General features: G+C 31.2%; 1 protein-coding gene across 1 annotated transcript in view; it reads right to left on the reverse strand.

Moving 5' to 3' along the window:
* The window catches only part of LOC137631232 (adenylyl cyclase 78C-like), a 66589-nt gene that overhangs the window by 32887 nt on the left and 23702 nt on the right, over positions 1-10000 (reverse strand). The gene's annotated exons all lie outside the window — the stretch shown is intronic.

Consider the following 10000-nt stretch of genomic DNA (forward strand, 5'->3'; position numbering starts at 1 on the left):
CCAATATAGATACTATTATAATAACTCCATAATAATGAGAGAGAGAGAGAGAGAGAGAGAGAGAGAGAGAGAGAGAGCATCTTATATTTAGTAAGAATGTGCTTCAGAGGTAATATTAAACGATAAATAAAATAAGTATTACTGTTGCCCAATATAGACACTTATAATAACTCCATAATAATGAGAGAGAGAGAGAGAGAGAGAGAGAGAGAGAGAGAGAGAGAGAGAGAGAAATCATCTTATATTTGGTAAGAATGTGCTTCAGTAGTAATATAAAATCATAATAAAATGAACATTACTTTTCCCCAATATAGACTCTATTATAATAACTCCATAATAATAATGAGAGAGAGAGAGAGAGAGAGAGAGAGAGAGAGAGAGAGAGAGAGAGCATCTTATATTTAGTAGGAATGTGCTTGAGTAGTAATATAAAACCATACATAAAATAAATACTACTTTTGCCCAATATAGACCCTATTATAATAACTCCATAATAATGAGAGAGAGAGAGAGAGAGAGAGAGAGAGAGAGAGAGAGAGAGAGCATCTTATATTTAGTAAGAATGTACTTCAGTAGTAATATAAAATCATAAATAAAATAAATATTACTTTTGCAAAATAGACACCATTATATTAACTCAATAATAATTTCAATAATGCAAATAAAAAAAAGGTAGGGTATCTGACAATAACATTTACAATTTATATGAATTGAAAAAGTAATTTGTCTGGCTTAGTATATCAGCAGCATGACTAGTCAGTCGCCTTAGTTATGAGGACAAGATGGATAGTGATCAAGATGACTCATTATTTATTAGCTGCGAGTTTAATCAACACAGTTGAATGACTTATTTTGTATCATCAGTATATTTTGATGTGTCACCTGCATGAATAATTACGCCAGCAGTATTATTATTTTTATTATTATTTTTATTATTATTATTATTATTATTATTATTATTATTATTATTATTATTATTATTATTATTATTATTATTATTTTAATATTAATATTATCAATATTGGTATAATTACTAGATAAGCTACCACCCTAGTTGGAAAAGAAGGATCCTATAAGTCCAAAGGCTCCAACAAGAAAAAATAGCCCAGTGAGGAAAGGAAATAAATAAATTACAAGAGAAATAATGAATAATTAAAATGAAATACTTTAAGAACAGTAACCAAATTAAAACAGATCCTTCATATATAGACTATAAAAAAAAACAACTTTACGTTAGCCTGTTCAATATAAAAACATTCGCTTACGTCAGCCTGTTCAACATAAAAACATTCGCTCCCTGTTTAAGCCACGTGACTAGCAAGCAGCGAAGATCAACATTAAACCATCAAAGCTCCTGAATGATTCAATTAATATTTGTGACACGAAGCAAATTGAATAAATTAATTAAAGGCCGTACTTTCCGAGAATTACTGTCACCTTCATATGCACTGGAGGTGAAAATTACTTAATACAAAAGCGTTAATTAAAACATAGGTTCACGCTCCTGTGGGTACTAAAGAAGAATTATGAATAATAATTAAATTTAATTCATTTATCTTCTAAATTTAGACTTGATGATTTCCGACGGTGATCATTGTGATTATAAACAGCAGTTTACATAAGCCAATGAATTAATTAATTATTATTATTTTTTTTTTTTAACAATTATCTAAATACGTTACGCTTTCATACGCAAAAGAAGTCTTCTTCCGTTAATTACTACGATTACCAATTACCCATATGATAAATATGAAAAATACATTATTGAGATAAATGACCAGTAAATATGCATAATCAATTAAATGTTTCGCAAGTTATTAGTTGACCAAATTAGATAAATTTTTACAGATAGTTTTGTTGATACCATGGTTAATATAACTAAGGTTAAGTTTTATATATATATATATATATATATGTATGTAATATATATATATATATATATACACACACACACACACATATATATATATATATATATATATATTATTAGAAGCTAAGCTACAACCCTAGTTGGAAAAGCAAGATGGTATAAGCCCATGAACTCCAACAGGGAAAAATAGCTCAGTGCGGAAAGGAAACAATAAAATGAATACACTACAAGAGCAGTAATACAATCAAAATAAAATATTTTAAGAACAGTAACAGCATTAAATTAGATATTTCATATATAAATTATACTAACAAGAGGAAGATAAATAAGAAAGAACAGCATGCCCGAATGTACCCTCAAGCAAGAAAACTCTAATCCAAGACAGTGGAAGGCCATGGTACAGAGGCTATGGCACTACCCAAGACTAGAGAACAATGGTTAGATTTTGAGGTGTCCTTCTCCTAGATGAGCTGCTAATCATAGGTAAAGAGTGTCTTTTACTCTTACCAAGGGGAAAGTAACCACTGAACAATTACACAGAAGATAACCCCTTGAGTGAAGAATAGTTTAGCAATCTCTGTGTTGTAAGGACAGAAAAGAATGTGGAAAGAATAGGCCAGACTATTCGGTGTATGTGTAGGCAAAGATATGATGAGCCGTAACCAGAGAGAGGGATCCAATGTAATTACTGTCTGGCTAGTCTAGCGGCTGGCTGGTGCCCTGGCCAACCTACTACCTATAATATATATATATATATATATATATATATATATATATATATATATATATATTATTATAGTGTGTGTGTGTGTATGTGTGTGATGGAATTGTATAAATAGCCAAATGTACCCTTCACATCGACTCGGTTGCAATGGTTCGAATCTTTGCCGAACAGAAGTATTTATTATAACAAGAATTTCATATTGATATCTGTGCACACACATTCACACGCACGCACACACACACACTATATATATACATATATATATATACATAAATAAATATATATATACATATATATATATATATATATATATATATATATATATATATATATATATATGTACAGCACCGTGACATAGTTGTGAGAAAACTAGTGATGCACGATTAGGTATAGGTTGGAATGCTGAACAGCAAAAGGGAAGAAGGAAATTGGAAAAGGATGTACTGTATATCAAAAGGATGAAAGTGAGTGCTTTTAGGGGGTTCAAAAACTCTCTCTCTCTCTCTCTCTCTCTCTCTCTCTCTCTCTCTCTCTCTCTCTCTCTCTCTCTCTCTCTCCTTTTTACATTTTCTGTGACAGGGAACACTGTATTGTGATATATATATAATATATATATATATATATATATATATATATATATATATATATGTATATATATATATATATATATATATACAATAACACATGTACATATACACGTGTACATACATACAAACATATAAATACACCCACTCAGATTACCATGACGTAATCTTAAAAGTTCCATACTCAATTAACCCCCCCCCCCCCTAATGAATTTGTATTAACACATTTTACAGAACGCCAAATTCATATCAAAAATATTTATACTCCGGCCTTTTCTTTTACGGAGTTGAAACATCAGTACATGAAACTGCCTCTTTAGCCAACTGGTGACCTTTAAATACAACACCTTAGATGTCGTCACCCTCATAAACTAACTGCCTAAGTCATTTTCTCCACTTGTTGGGAAATAAAAAAAAAAAAAAAACTCATTTCCTAATTCTTTATATCATTGTCTTGAGCTTCAATTCACAAATTCTTAATAGAAGAATTTGTAAATTAGAATTTGTTTTTTTGAAGCTCAACACAATGATATAAAGAATTAGGAAATGAGAAGTTTTTTTTTTTTATTTCCCAACAAGTGGAGAAAATGACTTAGGCAGTTAGTTTATGAGGGTGACGATATGCTATCTTTAAACATGTATTCACTATTCTCATTACCAATCTAAGACTGTCTTCGAGTTTCTTGACACCCTCTGAAAAAATCTATATGATAATGGACAAGGTCAAGAAGTGGGCTTTGGGTCATATCACGTTCTCTTGCTTGAAGGTACACTCGGGTACACTATTCTATCTAATTTCTCTTCCTCCTGTTTTGCCAAAGTTTTTATAGTTTATATAGGAAATCTTTATTTTAATGTTGTTACTGTTCTTAACATACTTTATTTTTTCTTGTTTCCTGTCCTCACTGGTCTATTTTCCCTGTTGGGGCCCCTGGGCTTATACCATCTTGTTTTTACAACTAGGGATGTAGATTAGCAAGTAATAATAATAATAATAATAATAATAATAATAATAATAATAATAATAATAATAATAATAATAATTAGCGGAAGGAAAGGTTACAGACTCAATTTACGCCACCAGAGAGATGGTATTTATCATTCAGGTAATGTCCAAATCATTAACAGTCATGTTGAGTATGACTTCTATTGTGGCAAATTGTTAAAAAGTAATTACAAATAAAATAAACGTTGGCTTTCTACATGAAAACATCAGATGTTTAATACTCAACCACCTTTAAATATTTATGACTAAAGTTGACAAAATCCTTTTGACATTTCTGTACCAAATATTCTTGCAACTACTAATGGACAATTATGGTCTTCCTTTAAAGAACATAATTACTTTCGACTCACATTAAAACCTAAAACAGGTTAATTTCAGATTATTATCATTATTATTACTTGCTAAGCTACAACCCTAGTTGGAAAAGCAAGATGCTATAAGCCCAAGGGCTCCAAAAGGGAAAAATAGCCCAATGAGGAAAGGAAATAAGGAAATAAATAAATGATGAGAATAAATCAACAATAGCTTTCTAAAAACAGTAAAACTGACCGAAAGATTTGACATATTCAAAAAAAGAGAAAATAATGAAGAAGGATTTTTTGTTTTATTATATTATCATAATATCGAATTCACTCTGCCTTGGGATCTCAAACGCTTTGGGAAATTTCTTCTTCTTCTTCTTCTTATTATTATTATTGTTATTATTATTATTATTATTATTATTATTATTATTATTATTATTATATTATTATTATTATTATTACTTGCTAAGCTACAACCCTATTTGGAAAAGCAGGATGCTGTAAGCCCTGTATTATATTACTTGCTAAGCTACAACCCTAGTAGGAAAAGGAGGATGCTATAAGCCCAGGGACTCCAACAGGGAAAATAGCCCAATGAGGAAAGGAAAAAAAGGAGCCCAATGAGGAAAGGAAAAAAGGAAAGTAAAATATTTCAAGAAGAGTAACATTAAAATAAATATCTCCTATGTGAAATATAAAAATTATAAATATTTCTGCCTGGTTCTCCAAACCTTTCAACAAACCAACTGTTAAAATTCCTCTCACATTGCCTTTAAATGCCTTCAAAGGCTACTGCAATCTTTTACTTTTTCTATTAACTTTCTATTTGTTTTTTACTTTTTTCTATTTTACTTTCTAACTCGTTTTTTAACGAAGGAAGTGAATAGAAAAAAGAAAAAACGAAATAGAAATTTAATAGAAAACAGTAATAAAACAAGTAAAAAGTGAATAAGGAAAATAAAAAAAGAGTTAGAAAGTGAATAGAAAAAAGTGGAAAAACGAAATGGAAAGTAATAGAAAAAAGTGGTAAAACAAATAGAAAGTGAGTAGCAAAAGTAAACACCGAGTTAGAAAGTAAAATAGAAAAAAAGTAAAAAAAAGAAAAAAAAATCGAAAGTTAATAGAAAAAAGTAAAATAAAAATTAACAATTGAATAGGAAAAGGATAAATGAGTTAGAAAGTGAACAGAGAAACGTGAAAAAACAAATAGAACGTGAATAGAAAAAAGTAATAAAACAAATAGAAAATTAATAGAAAAAGTAAAAAATTAGTTCGAAACTGAATAGAAAAAAGTGAAAAATCGAAACAGAAAGTTAATACGAAACAAGTGGAAAAAAAATAGAAAGTGAACAGGAAAACTAAAAAGTGTAGATAAGGTAAGGAAAAAAAAAACGAAATAGAAAATTAATTGAAAAAGTTAAAAAGAAATATGAAAAGTTAATAAAATGAAATAGGAGAAGTCTGATTAGAATAAAAATCTATATTCACTTCAGTCAAATTGTTTTATTTTATTTTTAGCGGTATTTAGTCTTGATGCGTAATCAATTAAAGCTATTATTTTAAAACAATATCCCACATTTTATATCTTTTATAGTTAATGGTTGACATTGAACTATGCTTATATATTGCTCATAATTTAGTTATCCATACTATTTTTCAATCCCCCTTTTTAAAAACCATTGTAATAGTGTGCACATGAATATCTATGTAACTCTCAATGTATTTATTTGCCCCACATTCGTTTCCATATTGGGGTTTCGCTCCATCCTTTTGGGAATAGGGAATTCATGCATTTATGCAACCGGCCCTTTTACGAGTGCTCCACAGGTAATGTTTTCCTGGAATTGCCAGGCTCCTACATTAGCGAAATTACAGTGTTTTGTGTAACTTAGGTTTTCGTTTGTACTGTATATTCGTATTTTATTGATTGGTCGATTTAGAAACCCTGTAAGAGGGTAGCGTCATCACTAAACATCAGGCATTGCTAAAGGCTCTCTGAAGCCATCGTTCGTACTCCCAAGATATAGTAAAATCTTGCTTCCACATTATTTCATGCGTTCCCGTTTTCTATAACCTACATTCCGTTTTCTTTCAACTTTTATCACGCTCCTACATTAGCGGAATGTGCCTTCGTGTCGTTGGTAAAGTGTTGTGTAACAAGGGTTTTCGTTTATATATTGGCATTTTATCGATGGAGATAACCTGTAAGAGGGTAGCATCATCACTAAACACCACGCGGTGCACTGTAGGCAATGCTAAAGGCTCTCTGAAGCCATCTTTCGACCTCCCAGGAAATGATAAAATGTTGCATCCACATTATTCATGCGTCCCCGTTTTCTAAATCCTACATTGTTTTCCGTTTTCTTTCAACCTTTATCACCTCTGCCCGTCTGTGGACATCGTTGTCACAGAGACTTCAAACTTGGTTCACTTTTGAGTGTGTGAAACTCCACGCCAATCAATACATGTTAAGGTCAATGGTCGAGGTCGAGCAAAATGTCGAGAAATAAGCTGCCGCGCCGGAGGTTTGCGCTCTACTGAGTGCACCTCTAGTTATTATTATTATCATTATTATTATTATTATTGATGGCGATAATGATAATAATAATAATGATAATAATAATGATGATGATGATAATAATAGTGATGATGATGCTGATAATAATAATAGTGATGATGAGGATGATGATAATAATAATAATAGTGATGATGATGATGATGATTATTATTATTACTACTACTACTACTACTACTACTACTACACACAGTATCATTGCTACCACAGCTTCGGTAATAGACAATAAATACCCTTTTTTCAGTACCAATCTCCTCAATGTATTGGTAGCGACTGTGTGCTTGTCTCAACGACACTTCCCGTCTGGCACACCGGAAATTCTCTGCCACTGGCTCCTGATAAGGGGAGTAATTGGGAAGGAACCACCGGGGATTTAATGTTGATTTCTATTTTCGGGGAACGAGCTCCAACAGTGACACGTGTTGCGCAAAAAGAGGAAAAGAGAAAAAGAAGAAAAGAGGAAAAGAGATATCACATCCGGTGGCAAAGGTTTAAGTTTTGAGTTTTGTGGTCGAGTTTTGAGTTGGGGAAATAGCGCTGGTTCTGGCTCTGTGTGTTTTAGCTTCTTCTTCCTCTTAATAATAATAATAATAATAATAATAATAATAATAATAATAATAATAATATTGTATGTTTGTGTTTGTTTGTGAACAACTTCCGGCCACAATTTTCATTGTAATGAAACTTGCAGGGAGTAACTGTTATGTAAAGAGCCGGAAATGATTAAATTTAGGAAGGTCAAGGTCAAAGGTCAAGGTCATGGTTAAGCAAAATGTCCAATTCACGTCATCAGCAATAAGTTTGGACATGGTTGTCAAAGAAACTTGGTTCATATTTGAGTTCATGAAAATCCACGCCAATTAATACATGTTGAGGTCAAAGGTCAAGGTCGATAAATAAGCTGCCGCGGCGGAGGTCTGCGCTCTATTGAGTACCCCTCTAGTTCCTAGTTATTTGATTGATGTTCCCTCTGGTGTCGCCATCTTGAACATTAAAATTCAAGAACGCTAACCTATACTAATTTTCTTTAATGAGGCGCATTTGCACTGACTCACGGCGGTGCCCTTTTAGCTCGGAGAAGTTTCCTGCTATCTGATTGGTTAGAATGATCTTGTCCAACCAATCATCGATCATGAAACTTTTCGGAGCTAAAAGGGCACCGCTGCGAGTCGGTGTAAATCTGCCTCACTAAAAAGAATTGACTTTTTTTACAGCATTTGTTTCTTTCCATTCCTTTTCGTGTTTCCATATCCCTGAGACATATTGCCTTTGGCTCCGAAATGTTAAAATTAAACGTTCGATTAACAGTAAAATAATTTCTATGCCAGGAACCTTCACAATAAAAGCTCTTCAATTATTATTATTATTATTATTATTATTATTATTATTATTATTATCACTATTATTATTATTATTACTATTATTATTATTATTATTACTACTACTATTATTATTATTATTATTAATATTACTAGCTAACCTACATCCCTAATTGGAAAAACAACATGCTATAAGTCCAAGGGCTCCAACAGGGGAAAATAGCCCAGTGAGGAAAGGAAATTAGGAAATAAATAAACGATCTGAGAAATAATGAATAATTAAAATGAAATATTCTAAAAACAGTAACATCTAAATACATATTTCAAATATATACATATACATACATATATATATATATACATATATATATATATGTATATAAATATAATATATGTTAAAATAACAACAAATGCAGCCGTTTCTTGTCCACTGCAGGACAAAGGCCTCAGTCATGTCCTTATTCATGCCTGGGATTTGGCCATTTTCATCTCCACGCTGGCCACTGCTAATTGGTGATGGTGGGTGACTTTTGTCTGATCGTTTACAGCAAACCAACATAGTATGGGAGGCCCTGGCTAGTACAGCTTTGCTGATCACGACGATGCACAAGCCCTTTCACCACGTTAAGGTATACCCAATCAGTTTCATTAATATCTCATTATGGGAAAATATGGTCGAAAAACAATTGAATAATAAAATGGTTCACTTCAACTAAAATTTTAAGAATGATAAAAATGAAAATCAAAAGGCAATGATCAATATAATTCACAATACGAATTCCAAACAGTGCATGAAAAAAAAAAATTGAGTGTGCAATTGAGTGCGACACGACTTAATTCGAAAAATAACAATTAATGTGCCAGAAGCCAGCTTAAAAAAAAAAAAAAATTCACTTTATATCATTCTACGTCCAATGAAAAATTGCAGGCGACGAAAAATATTTTACATCCAATGGAAAAGTGACAAAAGAAAAAAAAATATCATTTGCATATTCCATTATTCCACTCTCAAAAATAAAAACCATATGGTGGCAGGTTCAGTTTTCAATTTATACTCCACGTTTTCAACCCACGAGTTCGAATCATTTAATATTTACCTATCAATAAATCAACAATATTTGTCTTTCTTTGGTTTGCGTTCGAACCTATAACAGATATGTAAATTTTTTATTTTTTTGGTTCGCTCTTTGATTAAAATTCCGGTTATATGAAAAATTAAAAACTTGGCGACCGTTTTGACCACGCTTTTTCGGGGAAAGACTTTTTTTTTATTTATTGAAAACGCTGCTGATTACTTCAAATTGTACATAATTACTTCGGGGACTATTATTGGATATACATTCATCGATAAATATATTTCTCGATATACTAAACACACAGACACAATATACATACATACAAATATATATATATATATATATATATATATATATATATATATATATATATATATATATATATATATATATATATATATATATATATATATATATATGTGTGTGTGTGTGTGTATGTGTGTGTGTGTGTGAGTTTGAATGAAAAATTAATAGGCTTACAAACATGCATTGACTGTTAATATCCAATAATCACGGTGCTCATACATATAAAGTACTAGAGGCT

This window comes from Palaemon carinicauda, chromosome 39 (genome assembly GCF_036898095.1).
Source record: "Palaemon carinicauda isolate YSFRI2023 chromosome 39, ASM3689809v2, whole genome shotgun sequence".
NCBI classification, from domain to species: Eukaryota; Metazoa; Arthropoda; class Malacostraca; order Decapoda; family Palaemonidae; genus Palaemon; species Palaemon carinicauda.